Source organism: Microcaecilia unicolor, chromosome 2 (genome assembly GCF_901765095.1).
Source record: "Microcaecilia unicolor chromosome 2, aMicUni1.1, whole genome shotgun sequence".
Lineage (NCBI taxonomy): Eukaryota > Metazoa > Chordata > Amphibia > Gymnophiona > Siphonopidae > Microcaecilia > Microcaecilia unicolor.
The window spans coordinates 518716296-518731532 of record NC_044032.1 but is presented as its reverse complement, the minus strand read 5'-3'; positions in this window follow the sequence as shown (position 1 = coordinate 518731532).

Sequence of the window (15237 nt, the reverse complement as noted above, 5' to 3'; positions counted from 1 at the left end):
GCTGAATGGCTCATCCAGTCTGCCCATCCTCAGTAACCTGTAACTCCTTCTTTTCCTAAGAGATCCCACATACCTGTCCCATGCTTTTTAAAATTCTGACAGAGACCTCGTCTCCACAACCTCTACCAGGAGGCCATTCCACGCATCCACCATACTTCTAGCGAAAGAGTATTTTCTTAGATTCCTCCTAAGCCTATTTCCACTTAACTTCATCCTATGCCCTCTCATTCCAGAAGTTTCCTTCATTTGAAAAAGAGTCACATCCTGTACATTAACGCCACTGACAGATTTAAATGTCTGTATCATATCCCCCCTCTCCCGCCTCTCTTCCAGCATATTCACATTGAGGTTCATAAGCCTTCCCCCATATGTTTTATACTGACTGTACAGCTAAACCTTAAGTGGGAACACTCAATCAATCTTCATCCAACGTTTTCCCACTAAAAACTTTACTAGAACCCTGAAAACCTCAGCGGTGCTCCTTGCATATAGAGAGTATTTAAATGCAAGGGTTTATAGCACCCACCTCATCACTGGTTCTCCAAGGGTTCAAACACCAATTTACAAACAATGTTTTACTCTTTCCAATTTTTAAATTTCACCACAAATTACGTCTTCATCACTTCTTTAAGTTAATATTAATTCAAATGCACTTGAAGTATAGCTTTATAGATCTTCTTGAACATGTACTTATCTTAGGCAGAACTTAAATCAAGCGGGTGATAATCTGTCTGACATGATCATGTTCCCCACCCCTGGGGCTGTTTCAAGGACCTTCCCCTCACTATTTAATATAGCGTCAGCTCAGCTCCTCTGCATCAGAGATTTCCCTGCGAAGACTTGCTGTAAGTGTTTCAATGCTTCCCAAGAGTATAAGGGGGCTGAGGAGAATACGTTGATTTGTGTCCTCCCATATACTAACGTAAGTAGCTGGGTGGTGAGAATCCTTACATCTCATTGGCATATTATGCAGCTTTACTCCTGTTTTGAAGATTTCCCGACAATAGCATATAGGCGTGATAAAACAGAGGGGGAATTCTTGAGTAGAAATAGATATGTAGAACTAGCTTATCAGGATGAGGAGGGGTCCCACAGTACTTGCGGTCATTGTAAATGGTGTGAATCCATTTTGAAAGGTCCATCTTGGACTGATTCTCAAACGGGACAAGTTTTGAAATCTGTGTATAAGACTGATTGTGGGACGAAGAATGTAGTTTATGTTATTTGTTGTCCCTGCAATCTTATATATGTGGGTAGGAGTAGTCGCCCTATTAGAGTCAGGTTGACGAAGCACAAGTCACGGATCATTACCCAAAATATGCAAGCCCCATTGATAACACAGCGGGTATCTTCAAAACATGAGATCATGGATATTAAATGGCGAATCATTGAATATATCAGAGTGGGGAGGGAGGGAGGTTCATTAGACTCGGTGTTTAACTATAAGGAGCAACAGTGGATCTTTAAACTTAATATGGTAGTGCCTAAAGGACTCATTCTGGAGCTGGAATGGAGATTGTTGTTGTAGGGTTCTGGGGCTGGGTGACGTCAGCAGGCGGAAAATGAGATATAAGCTGTGCAGAAAACACTTTCTCTATCTTGGCAGAGAAGTCTCTGACACAGAGGAGCTGAGCTGGTGCTGAATTATGTAGTGAGTTAAATTATATTTATTATTCCCACAGGCGAGGCTCTTAAGGGGAACCTTGCCTTAGGGGTATTACTTAAATATGTTTGTTTACATTGTTGTAGAGGAAGGTTCTTGAAACAGCCCAGGGGGAGGGGGGGAAACATGATCATGTCGGACAGGTTATCCCCCCGCTTGATTTAAACTCTGCCCAAGGTAAGTATAAATTGAAGACGTTACATGAAGCTATACTTCAAGTGCATTTAAATCAGTATAAATCAATGTAATTGATGAAGATATAATTTGTGGGGAAATTTGTAAATTGGCGTTTGTCAGGCACAGGAAGCTCCTTGTGACTCTGGGCAAGTCACTTAACCCTCCATTGCCCCAGGTACAAATAAGTACCTAAGCCGCATTGAGCCTGCCATGAGTGGGAAAGCGCAGGGTACAAATGTAACAAACAAAAAAAAAAACCCTTGGAGACCCAGTGGCAATGTGGGTGCCACAAACCCTTGTATTTAAACAATCTCTATATGCAAGGAGCACTGCTGAGGTTTTCAGGGTTCCAGTAAATTTCTAGTGGGAAAACGTTGCGTGGGCTTAAGATTGATTGTTCCCATTTAAGATGTTAGCCTCATAGTCAGTATTCTATTTTTAACTGCATTGTTCATTCCTGACAAGCTTCTAATAAAAGAAGGTGGTGGAGATGAAAATTGTATTTGAATTCAAGAGAGCTTGGGACAAGGACATGGGATTTCTAAGAAAATGAAAGGGAGAATAGGTGGCATGGATGGGCAGACTGGATAGGCCATATCTGCCTTTATTTTCTATATTTCTAGGTAGGTAGGTAGGAGATAGATAGACAGACAGACATACATGTAGTACAGATATATAGATCTGTATTCATTGTGACCATTGCTCTGTTTGTGAGTCCACTAGAATTGCGACTAAATGTAGTTATGTGCAGAACTGTAAATTAGTACCAATTAGCACCAATTAATGCCAATTGACAATTTATTTATTTGCAGAAATTTGATATACTACCCATCACACATCCAAGGTATTTCCAGATAAATGAGTGGAGAAGTTGAGTGGAGAAGTTGGCTGACTTCTAATATCCGCTACCTACGTTCCTGTACCCGCTCCGCCGAACGCCTCTGGCGGAAATCTCGGGCCCTTGCTGATTTCTTACACTTTAAGTTCATGCTGACCTCCTTCCAATCTGCTCTTTTACGTGCCAAACAGGATTATTATATCCAACTGACCAACTCTCTTGGCTCTAATCCTCAACTTCTCTTCACCACATTGAACTCTCTCCTCAAGGTGCCCCCTCCCCCAACTCCCCCTTCATTATCTCCTCAGACCCTTGCTGAATTCTTTCACAACAAGGTTCAAAAGATAAACCTTGCTTTCTCTACCTCACCACCTCTCCCTCCACTAGTCCGTTCCCCTCTCTCTCCTTCCCCTCATTCCCTTTCCTCCTTTCCTGAAGTTACTATTGAGGAAACCACACTTCTCCTTTCTTCCTCAAAATGTACCACCTGTTCCTCTGATCCCATTCCCACCCACCTTCTTAATGCCATCTCTCCTGCTCTTATTCCTTTTATCTGTCACATTCTCAACCTCTCACTTTCCACTGCGACTGTCCCTGCTGCCTTTAAACATGCTGTGGTCACACCTCTCCTTAAGAAGCCTTCACTCGACCCTACTTGTCCCTCTAATTACCGACCCATCTCCCTCCTTCCTTTTCTCTCCAAATTACTTGAGCGTGCTGTTCACCGCCGCTGCCTTGATTTTCTCTCCTCACATGCTATTCTTGACCCACTACAATCTGGTTTTCGCCCTCTCCACTCAACCGAAACTGCGCTTACTAAAGTCTCCAATGACCTATTACTGGCTAAATCCAGAGGTCAATATTCCATCCTCATTCTTCTTGATCTTTCCACTGCTTTTGACACTGTCGATCACAGCATACTTCTCGATACCCTGTCCTCACTTGGATTCCAGGGCTCTGTCCTTTCCTGGTTCTCTTCCTACCTCTCCCTCCGCACCTTTAGTGTTCACTCTGGTGGATCCTCTTCTACTTCTATCCCTCTGCCTGTTGGCGTACCTCAGGGTTCTGTTCTTGGTCCCCTCCTCTTTTCTATCTACACTTCTTCCCTTGGTTCATTAATCTCATCCCATAGCTTTTCCTACCATCTCTATGCTGGTGACTCCCAAATCTACCTTTCTACCCCTGATATCTCACCTTGCACCCAAACCAAAGTTTCAGCGTGCTTGTCTGACATTGCTGTCTGGATGTCTCAACGCCACCTGAAATTAAATATGACCAAAACCGAGCTTCTCATTTTCCCCCCCAAACCCACCTCCCCGCTCCCCCCGTTTTCTATTTCTGTTGATGGCTCTCTCATTCTCCCTGTCTCCTCAGCTCGAAACCTTGGGGTCATCTTTGACTCTTCTCTCTCCTTCTCTGCTCATATCCAGCAGATTGCCAAGACCTGTCGTTTCTTTCTTTACAACATCCGTAAAATCCGCCCCTTTCTTTCCGAGCACTCTACCAAAACCCTCATCCACACCCTTGTCACCTCTCGTTTAGACTACTGCAATCTGCTTCTTGCTGGCCTCCCACTTAGTCACCTCTCCCCTCTCCAGTCAGTTCAAAACTCTGCTGCCCGTCTCGTCTTCCGCCAGGGTCGCTTTACTCATACTACCCCTCTCCTCAAGACCCTTCACTGGCTCCCTATCCATTTTCACATCCTGTTCAAACTTCTTCTACTAACCTATAAATGTACTCACTCTGCTGCTCCCCAGTATCTCTCCACACTCGTCCTTCCCTACACCCTTCCCGTGCACTCCGCTCCATGGATAAATCCTTCTTATCTGTTCCCTTCTCCACTACTGCCAACTCCAGACTTCGGGCCTTCTGTCTCGCTGCACCCTACGTCTGAAATAAACTTCCTGAGCCCCTACGTCTTGCCCCATCCTTGGCCACCTTTAAATCTAGACTGAAAGCCCACCTCTTTAACATTGCTTTTGACTCGTAACCACTTGTAACCACTCGCCTCCACCTACCCTCTTCTCTTCCTTCCCGTTCACATTAATTGATTTGATTTGCTTACTTTACTTATTTTTTGTCTATTAGATTGTAAGCTCTTTGAGCAGGGACTGTCTTTCTTCTATGTTTGTGCAGCGCTGCGTACGCCTTGTAGCGCTATAGAAATGCTAAATAGTAGTAGTAGTAGTAGTAATCAGAAAGATTACAGTCACCTAGTAGTAGTAATAGATAATAACAGATACTTGCATCAGCTATACAAGCATATAATCCTTCCAGGGAGGTCATCAAGGGAGGCAGAGGATGATAAACTAAAGCTACAGTGACACTTAAGGGGAGTCTGAAATGCTGAGTGCACGTCATGGTTGTCAGGGAGCATGTATTGAAGACATCTGATACTATTAATATTAGGGGTGGTCATATCATTAGGCCAAGGCACTTTATATGGAGTGACACCTTGCCACCACTGCCTTTCCTGCCAGCTTGCCATCTCTTCCTCTCTGCAGAACTTCCATCCATCCTTCCATCCCTTTCCACCAGGGCGGGTGTCTCTCCCCCCCCCCCCCCCCCCGGTCATGTTCTGGCATCTCCCCCTTTCCTTCCTCAACCCCCTTCCATGACTCTACCTTCCTTCTTTTCTTTTCAAAAGTTGGCGGCAGCAGAGATTCCCATGCGTTGCCCTGCTGCCAGCCCCTGCCTCGTCTCTCTACCGTGGTTCGCCTCTGAAGAAACAGGAAGTACGTCAGAGAGGCAAGCTGGGGCCAATGGCAGGGTGGCATATGGGAATTGCTACCACCAACAACTTTTGAAAAGCCAGGACAGAACAAACAGATAGATGAAGAAATGTTTACAGAAATGAGGAAAGCTGGCAAATTAGACAACAGTATAATGGTGGGTGATTTCAATTACCCCAATATTAACTGGATAAAATTTCATCAAGGAATGCTAGGAAGGTAAAATTCCTAGATGTAATAAAATGACTGGTTCTTGGAGCAACTGGCCCAGGAATCAACAAGAGAGGGAGCTATTTTAGATCTGGTCCTTAATGGAATGCAGGGCATAATACGAGAGATACTACTACTACTACTACTACTACTACTTGACATTTCTAAAGCGCTACTAGGGTTACGCAGCGCTGTACAATTTAACATAGAAGGACAGTCCCTACTCAAAGGAGCTTACAATCTAAAGGACAAATGTACAAATGTCCCAGCATCTCTCCCTCTCTTCCCTCCTACGTTCCAGCATCTCTCCCTCTCTTTCTTGCTGTCTCCCTTCCATGTTCCAGCATCTCTCCCTCTCTTCCCTCCTACGTTTCAGCATCTCTCCCTCTCTTTCTTGCTGTCTTCCTCCATGTTCCAGCATCTCTCCCTCTCTTCCCTCCTACGTTCCAGCATCTCTTCCTCTCTTTCTTGCTGTCTCCCTCCATGTTTCAGCTTCTCTCCCTCTTTTCCCTCCTACATTCCAGCATCTCTTCCTCTCTCTTGCTGTTTCCCTTCCAAGTTCCATCATCTCGCCCTCTCTTCCCTAAGTTCTAGCATCTCTTCCTCTTTCTTGCTGTCTCCCTTCCATGATCCAGCATCTCTCCCTCTTGTCTCCCTTCCATGTTCCAGCATCTCTCCCTCTCTTCCCACCTACGTTCCAGCATCTTTCCCTTTCTTACTGTCTCCCTTCCCTCCTACGTTCCAGCATCTCTCCATCTCTCTCTTTCTTACTGTCTCCCTTCCATGTTCCAGCATCTCTCCCTCTCTTCCCTCCTATGTTTCTCCCTTCCATGTTCCAGCATCTCTCCCTCTCTTCCCTCCTACGTTTCTCCCTTCCATGTTCCAGCATCTCTCCCTTCCCTCCTACGTTCAAGCATCTCTCCCGCTCTTTCTTGCTAAGATCTGGAGTGAAGTCACAAAGGAAGTCTACTGTGACAATATCATCACCACCACCCCAGCCGATGGAAGAGGCAGCTGCTCCTCCCCAGTACCACCAATTAAAGAAGCAGCTGATCCTCCTCTTCCCCCTCCCCCCCGTCCCAGCCCCAACTTTTATCAGGATCCCTGGGAGTAGAGTGATCCCTAGTCAGTTCTGCTCATTTCTGTATCAGGTTTAAAATGGTATCTTGGCCCCTAGCGGTAATCATGCAGTAGTAGTGCTAGGGGTAAAGTTGCCAAAAAAGGGTGATCTACCCTTTGAAATCCTGTTGCTCTTTCCTTTCAATACTCAAACTACACTTAGACCTTCAAACTGAATGAATAGTGAGACTTTTGAATTCAGTTGTCATGGTTCTCTAAAGGGCTTTGTTTTACAGTGGGGGAAATAAGTATTTGATCCCTTGCTGATTTTGTAAGTTTGCCCACTGACAAAGACATGAGCAGCCCATAATTGAAGGGTAGGTTATTGGTAACAGTGAGAGATAGCACATCACAAATTAAATCCGGAAAATCACATTGTGGAAAGTATATGAATTTATTTGCATTCTGCAGAGGGAAATAAGTATTTGATCCCCCACCAACCAGTAAGAGATCTGGCCCCTACAGACCAGGTAGATGCTCCAAATCAACTCGTTACCTGCATGACAGACAGCTGTCGGCAATGGTCACCTGTATGAAAGACACCTGTCCACAGACTCAGTGAATCAGTCAGACTCTAACCTCTACAAAATGGCCAAGAGCAAGGAGCTGTCTAAGGATGTCAGGGACAAGATCATACACCTGCACAAGGCTGGAATGGGCTACAAAACCATCAGTAAGACGCTGGGCGAGAAGGAGACAACTGTTGGTGCCATAGTAAGAAAATGGAAGAAGTACAAAATGACTGTCAATCGACAAAGATCTGGGGCTCCACACAAAATCTCACCTCGTGGGGTATCCTTGATCATGAGGAAGGTTAGAAATCAGCCTACAACTACAAGGGGGGAACTTGTCAATGATCTCAAGGCAGCTGGGACCACTGTCACCACGAAAACCATTGGTAACACATTACGACATAACGGATTGCAATCCTGCAGTGCCCGCAAGGTCCCCCTGCTCCGGAAGGCACATGTGACGGCCCGTCTGAAGTTTGCCAGTGAACACCTGGATGATGCCGAGAGTGATTGGGAGAAGGTGCTGTGGTCAGATGAGACAAAAATTGAGCTCTTTGGCATGAACTCAACTCGCCGTGTTTGGAGGAAGAGAAATGCTGCCTATGACCCAAAGAACACCGTCCCCACTGTCAAGCATGGAGGTGGAAATGTTATGTTTTGGGGGTGTTTCTCTGCTAAGGGCACAGGACTACTTCACCGCATCAATGGGAGAATGGATGGGGCCATGTACCGTACAATTCTGAGTGACAACCTCCTTCCCTCCGCCAGGGCCTTAAAAATGGGTCGTGGCTGGGTCTTCCAGCACGACAATGACCCAAAACATACAGCCAAGGCAACAAAGGAGTGGCTCAGGAAGAAGCACATTAGGGTCATGGAGTGGCCTAGCCAGTCACCAGACCTTAATCCCATTGAAAACTTATGGAGGGAGCTGAAGCTGCGAGTTGCCAAGCGACAGCCCAGAACTCTTAATGATTTAGAGATGATCTGCAAAGAGGAGTGGACCAAAATTCCTCCTGACATGTGTGCAAACCTCATCATCAACTACAGAAGACGTCTGACCGCTGTGCTTGCCAACAAGGGTTTTGCCACCAAGTATTAGGTCTTGTTTGCCAGAGGGATCAAATACTTATTTCCCTCTGCAGAATGCAAATAAATTCATATACTTTCCACAATGTGATTTTCCGGATTTAATTTGTGATGTGCTGTCTCTCACTGTTACCAATAACCTACCCTTCAATTATGGGCTGCTCATGTCTTTGTCAGTGGGCAAACTTACAAAATCAGCAAGGGATCAAATACTTATTTCCCCCACTGTAGGTCTTATATCTAGGTTAATTAATCTAGCAGCAACTCTCCACAGGCTGCAGAGAGACAGAGCCAGGTCCAGGGTAGGACTGCTGCAGCCACCGCCACACTCCTCCCACTCTGGCACTGCTGTCCCCCACTTCCCCCCCCATTTGACCCCCTTAGCTTCCTGCATCTGCTCCTCCATCGGTCTATCACTCCCTGCTCCTGTGTGCCGGGATCTGGATTTCGCATTAATGCAATCACCCAGGTCCCGACACACAGGAGCAGGAGAGATTCAGACTCTGGCACTACCTCCCCCCTTTGAAGTCCGGGGAATCTTGCCCCCCCCTCAGCGTCCCTGACTCTCCATGATAAACAGTAACTCTGAACTGCAAGCCACAGATTCTGGAAACCTGTCTCTCCCTTCTAGCAGTCTCACCTTAAATACTCCATGGATCAAAAAATAACAGCTATATTTATTTATTTATTTCAGAACATTTGATATACTGCCAATAAACCTACACGTAAGCATCTAAGCAGTTTACAAAATAGCAATAGGAAGAGAGAAAAAACAAACAAACAAACCAAAGAACAAAGTTAAAGAGCAGTTTGCATACAATAATAGGGAGGCAAGGAGGACAAGGTTAATGAGCCTAGGGAAAGGAGGCAGAAAAAAGGTGTATTTAAAGGCAGAGACAGTAAGTAGATTTCTGATGTGAAGTGGCAAATTGTTCCAGAGTTAGGGACCAAGGTACCTAAAGGCGGATTCATGTGCGATGTTGAGATGTAGCTATGAGGGAGAAGGGAGAGCAATGAGTTTGTTATCAGCAGAACAGAGGCAGTGGACAGGGGTACATGGGATAAGAAGGTCGTTCAGATAAAAAGGTACAGCAGGAAACTGGGACTTGTAAACAAGAAGCAGAATTTTGAATTTTATACGAGCCATGACAAGAAGCCTGTGTTTAGTGCAAAGGAAGGAAGTGACATGGTCAAACCAGTCTGCGTATACGTGTAGGGGCATTTTCGAAAGAAACGTCCAAGTTGCAATTTGGAAGTCCTTGCAAGACGTCGAAATCCGGGGGCGGGGAAACCCGTATTTTCAAAACAGGATGGACGTCCATCTTTCATTTTGAAAATACCGTCAGAGATATCCAATTCCTTAAAATTGGTCGTCCCTAGATTTGGATGTCCCTAGACATGGACGTTTCTGACTTTTGGCAATTTTCGAAACCAAAGACGTCCATGTCAAAAACATCCTAATGCAAGCCATTTGGTCGTGGGAGGAGCCAGCATTTGTAGTGCACTGGTTCCCCTGACATGCCAGGACACCAACCGGGCACCCTAATGGACACTGCAGTGGACTTCATAAAATGCTCCCAGGAACATAGCTCCCTTACTTTGTTTGCGGAGCCCCTCAAAACTCACTACCTACAACTATACACCACTACCATAGCCCTTACAGGTGAAGGGGGCACCTATATGTGGGTACAGTGGGTTTGTGGTGGGTTTTGGAGATCTTGCTTCCTCCACAAATATAACAGATAGGGGGGTATGGGCCTGAGTCCGCCTGTCTGAAGTGCACTGCAGTACCCACTAAAACTGCTCCTGGGACCTTCATGTGCTGTCATGGACCTGAGTATGACATCTGAGGCTGTCACAACATATTTTTAAAGATGTTTTTAGAGGGTGGGAGGGGGTTAGTGACCACTGGGGGAGTAACAGGAGGTCAACCCCGATACCCTCCGGTGATCATCTGGTCATTTCGGGCACCTTTTTGTGCCTTGGTCGTAAGAAAAACACATCCGGGTGTTCGTCAGGGACGTCCTTGTTTTTTTTGATTATGGGTCAAAGACATCCAAGTGTCAGGCACGCCCAAGTCCCGCCTTCGCTATGCCTCCGACACGCCCCCTTGAACTTTGGACGTCCTTGCGACGGACTACAGTTGGAGACGTCCAAAATCGGGTTTTGATTATACTGATTTGGAGGTCTCTGGGAGAAGGACGTTTTATGTCGAAAGATGGACGTCCTTCTCTTTCAAAAATGAGCCCATTAGTCACATGGCACCAAATAAGGGTCTACCACTGCTTTATATAAGCTCTTTTCGTTTGGATCCCTAAATAAGTGATATGAAGCAATAACATTCCCTCTTCTACCTGTCTGCACTTGTACTGCAATTTAATATGAATAAACTAATTTGCCTTTTTTTCCTTTTTTTTTTAACTAGATTATATCATTGTTAAGGTTACTACATCAAGCCACAGAAATAGGATTCTTAGATTAAAAGTATAAAAATGCATGCATGCTCACTGTGACTGTTCTGAGAAACAGACTTGTAGAGGGCCATGAGTTCTGGAAATATTAAGAACCACTGGTATAAATGTAACATGAAAGACGGGGAAGGAAAAAGAAGAGGTTTATGGTTTGGAAGTAGAAAAGATATAAAACTAAAGGACACAGTCAAACAAAGATGAGTTAAATAGGATGTTTATCAAATTTGTGAGTCACAGTACAACTGAATAATGTCCATGATTTTCAGAGAAAGGAGATAGCTCTGTCATGTCCTCCAGCCTCCTTAATCACCCTTACAATGCTCTGTTTTATCAGTATACTTAGCACATCAACCTAATTATCTAGCGCATTGTATTAATGATGCCACTGTGTGATTTTCTATTTTCTCTAAGTTTATAGTGCAGACATGGTTTATGTGCTTTTTTTGTTACAAGTCAAACCCTATTAAAAGTCAATGTATCAGATCTAATTTATTTTATCATATTATAACATGGAACATTTCATCTGGAAAAAATGATTAAAACAAAACAAACTCTAGACTAACGAGCAAACCAGCAGTAAATTAACTTTTAAATATTTTTTAATGATCTATTCACAACTTTGTCCATTAATGTGACAGCCACCAAACCTGAAACAGTTTCTCACTTATGTTAAGACTCTGTAGAAAAAGGCTATACACCCTTCTAGAGTCCATCATAACTCTGAAATATGTATCCATCTCTGGGAAAATAAGCCTAAAGTAGCAGATCCAAAATGTTGAGAGTGGCCATTTTTCATGGGGCCATAAGCCGTCTGAAAAAGTTACATGTTTGAACTTCTGTAACTTAACATAAAAAGATAGGGTTTGGACTGTTGTATTACAAATTGTTTGCACTAACAGACTTTATTAAAACCTAATTTTTTTTTGTTTCTGGTGACTTTAGTCACCTTTTCCCAGAGACGGTCACATATGGTTTTAAGCTGATTTAAAGTAGGGATGAATGAGGCCTTCCACACAAGGTTTTAAGCTGATTTAAAGTAGGGATGAATGAGGCCTTCCCCACAAGGAATGTTCTAGAATAAAAGTCCAAATTTGTTTTCAATGCACCAAGTAGTAAGGAATGACCTAACATGGTCCGTGCTGCAGGGGTCAATTCCTACACATATGGAAACAAAAACATGAATCAATAAACAAATATATGTAAAAGTCTCTGGAGAGGCCCTATTTAGAGTACTGTGTTCTGGAGACCGCACCTACAAAAAGATATAAACAGAATGGAGTCGGTCCAGAGGGTGGCTACAAAATTGGTAAGCGGTCTTGGATATAAAACATATAGGGACAGGCTTTTGAACCTCAACATGTATATGCTGGAAGAGAGGAGGGAAAGGAGATATGATAGAGGCATTTTAATATCTCAGGGGCATAAATGTACATGAAATGAGCCTTTTTTAAATGAAGGAAACCTCTGGAATGAAGGGGGCATACGATGGGGTTAAGAGGAAGTAGGCTTAGGAGGAATCTAAGAAAGTATTCATTCATGAAAATGTAGTGGAAGTGTGGAATGGCCTTCGGTGGAGATCGTGGACACGAGGACTGTGTCAGAATTTAAGAAAGTGTGGGACAAGCATGTGGGATCCCTTAGGAAAAGGAAGAGCTAGTGGTTACAGAGGATGGGCAGACTGGATGGGCCACTTGGCCTTTATCTGCCATCATGTTTCTATGTTTCTAAATCATTTGTGAAAACTAGTAAAATATACAAAGAACAGATATGATAGAAACAGATCCAAGACAAACTATAAAACATGATCATACAGACAAAACATACCCAAGCAGATAAAACAACTTCATGCAAATATATATAAAAATTAGCACAATAAGAACCAAAACAAACATTTGCTGTAATTTGCTGGCTCTATTATTGTTCCTGATCTTTTCATGACTCTGGAGGAGTATCGTGGGAAACATTTGTCTGATCCACTCATGAAGAAACTGCCTGAAGCTTCAGCAGAGAGGAAGCGTATCAGGCAGCTTGGGCTCATGGAAAACCCTGTTGCGGCCATTGATCCTAGGACCCCGCTTTGGAAATATTGCCACCTACTTCTCTCTGACTCCGCTCTGCAGAATACTCGGGAAGCTGCCATCGAAAGGAAGCGCCTTGCGAATCCCGAGGTCCAGGCGTACAATCAGTCCCTCCTGAGGGACGCTCTCAGCCGAATTACTCCGGAGTCCAAGTCGAGTTCCAATTCCAGCCAAGCTCTGAGTCCTGTCCGAGTGATGCGTCAAACTGAGCCTCCGATTCCAGCTCAAGTAGCGCTTCCAGTCAAGTCTCTGAGTCCAGTCCAAGGGACGCTTCTTATCGAGCCTCCGATTCCTGTTCAAGTGGTGCTTCTGGTCAAGCCTCCGGTACCAGTTCAGGTGGCACGTCCAGTTAAGCCCCTGAGTCCAGTCCGAGGGATGCTTCTAATTGAGCCTCTGATTCCTGTCCAAGCAGCGCTTCTAACCGAGCCTCCCATCGCAGTTCAAGTAGCGCCTCCAGTCAAGCCTCTGAGTCCAGTCCGAGGGACGCTTCTAATTGAGCCTCCGATTCCTGGTCAAGTGGTGCTTCTGGCCAAGCCTCCAGTCCCAGTTCAGGTGGTACGTCCAGTTAAGCCCCTGAGTCCAGTCCGAGGGATGCTTCTAATTGAGCCTCTGATTCCTGTCCAAGCAGCGCTTCTAACCTCCATTCCTTTGGCAACGTGAACTGACATTTGCTATGTAAGAATCTAGGTTATATAGAATAAAGGAAGATTAGTGGAGGAGGGAAGGAGACCCCTCCCCTACAGATATACATATCCAAATTATTATTACTCCTAGTGGCAGGGGTCAGTCATAAACAAAGTACCAATATGTCCTTCTAACTAATGCCAATGACCAAAGCCAGTGGCTCTGCTATCATGCAGCCTGGGATGCATGGTGTTTCTCTCATAGACACCATACAGAATCCACAAGCCTACTCCCATCCATTGCAACAGAACAGTACATGGGCAGACTCGCAAAATGCTACTGTATGTGCATTAAATGCCCCTGCCATAAATATCCAAATCATAACCTGCTTTGTTTTTGTATGTATATCATGTGGGGATTGTTATTATTAATGTTTTCTTCAGTAAAATCATCGCTTTCCATTCCAAAATCAAATGTCATAGATTTTTGTTTTTAATTTCTCCCATATAATTACCTAACCTTGAAATGCTAGGAGACTAATTTGAAAGATGTGCCCTTCTATTGTAACCTTACAATATATTATGTGAGAATAAAGCATAGATTCTTGTCCTTTGTCACACAGATTCTGCCACGGAATTATCGGGTGCCTCTATTTACTTGCACAGCACAATTTTTGCACATTTGTCAGCCCATTGCTCATGCTCTTCCTTGTCATGGTGTTAGTGAAATGTAGCATAAGCATCAAATTTTCAATTGCCATCTAATCAATAATATCACACTATCTGAATAACACTATGATATGTGACATTGTCTACTGCATTGTTACATTCCTTTGGACCTATGAATGCTATCACATTGAAAATGAACACCAGTTGTACTGACACACTGTCTCTGTGCCTGTCCATAATTTTTGACGACGTTACTTCAGTGTTGACGTGCCAGATTAAATATATTTTATGTGCCTCAGTCAAACAGAGATGCCTGTGCTATTTGGAGAAGCACATTTGCTAGTCAAATACAGTGAATATAGAAATGCCAACACATTTAGGGAAAACAAGATTACCAAACTGATGTCAGCCTGCAACACAACCATGTTGCACAGATGACATCCTACACAGGTCCAAATCACTAACCTTTTATCCTCATGGACAGAAAGTGAGAGAAAGCTTGAGTGACTCATGCCTATGTCTTATAACAAATATGGAGGTGTGTCTAGGCATGTGATTACAAAATACAGGAAATCTCAGGGCAGACCAGAACTGATTGTTAAGAAAAAGCTCTATACTCTGTAATCATAGCTTCTTCCAGCTTTGGCTTTCAAAAAATCCCAATAGGACGACTGTATAGTCATTTACTTTCCTTTGGGCTCTGTTATTTCCATTTGTTTACTAGTTTTTGCAGTGGCTACTTTTCACTGCAAGGTGTCTCCTGCAATAGACCTGAGTCATATCTTTAAAATGGACTATGTCTTAGAACCCACTGGGCACATCATGGTGTGTGTGTGTGTGTGTGTGTGTGTGTGTGTGTGTGTGTGTGTGTGTGTGTGTGTGTGTGTGTGTGTGTTGTGTGTGTGTGTGTGTGTGTGTGTGTGTGTGTGTGTGTGTGTACATGCAGCGCAAAATATACTTCCTGTCCACAATGAATAATTCAGACTGAACAACCCACTCCCATCAGATAGGACTTTACACAGCATGCCACTGGCAGAAAATGACTGTATTAGAATGTCT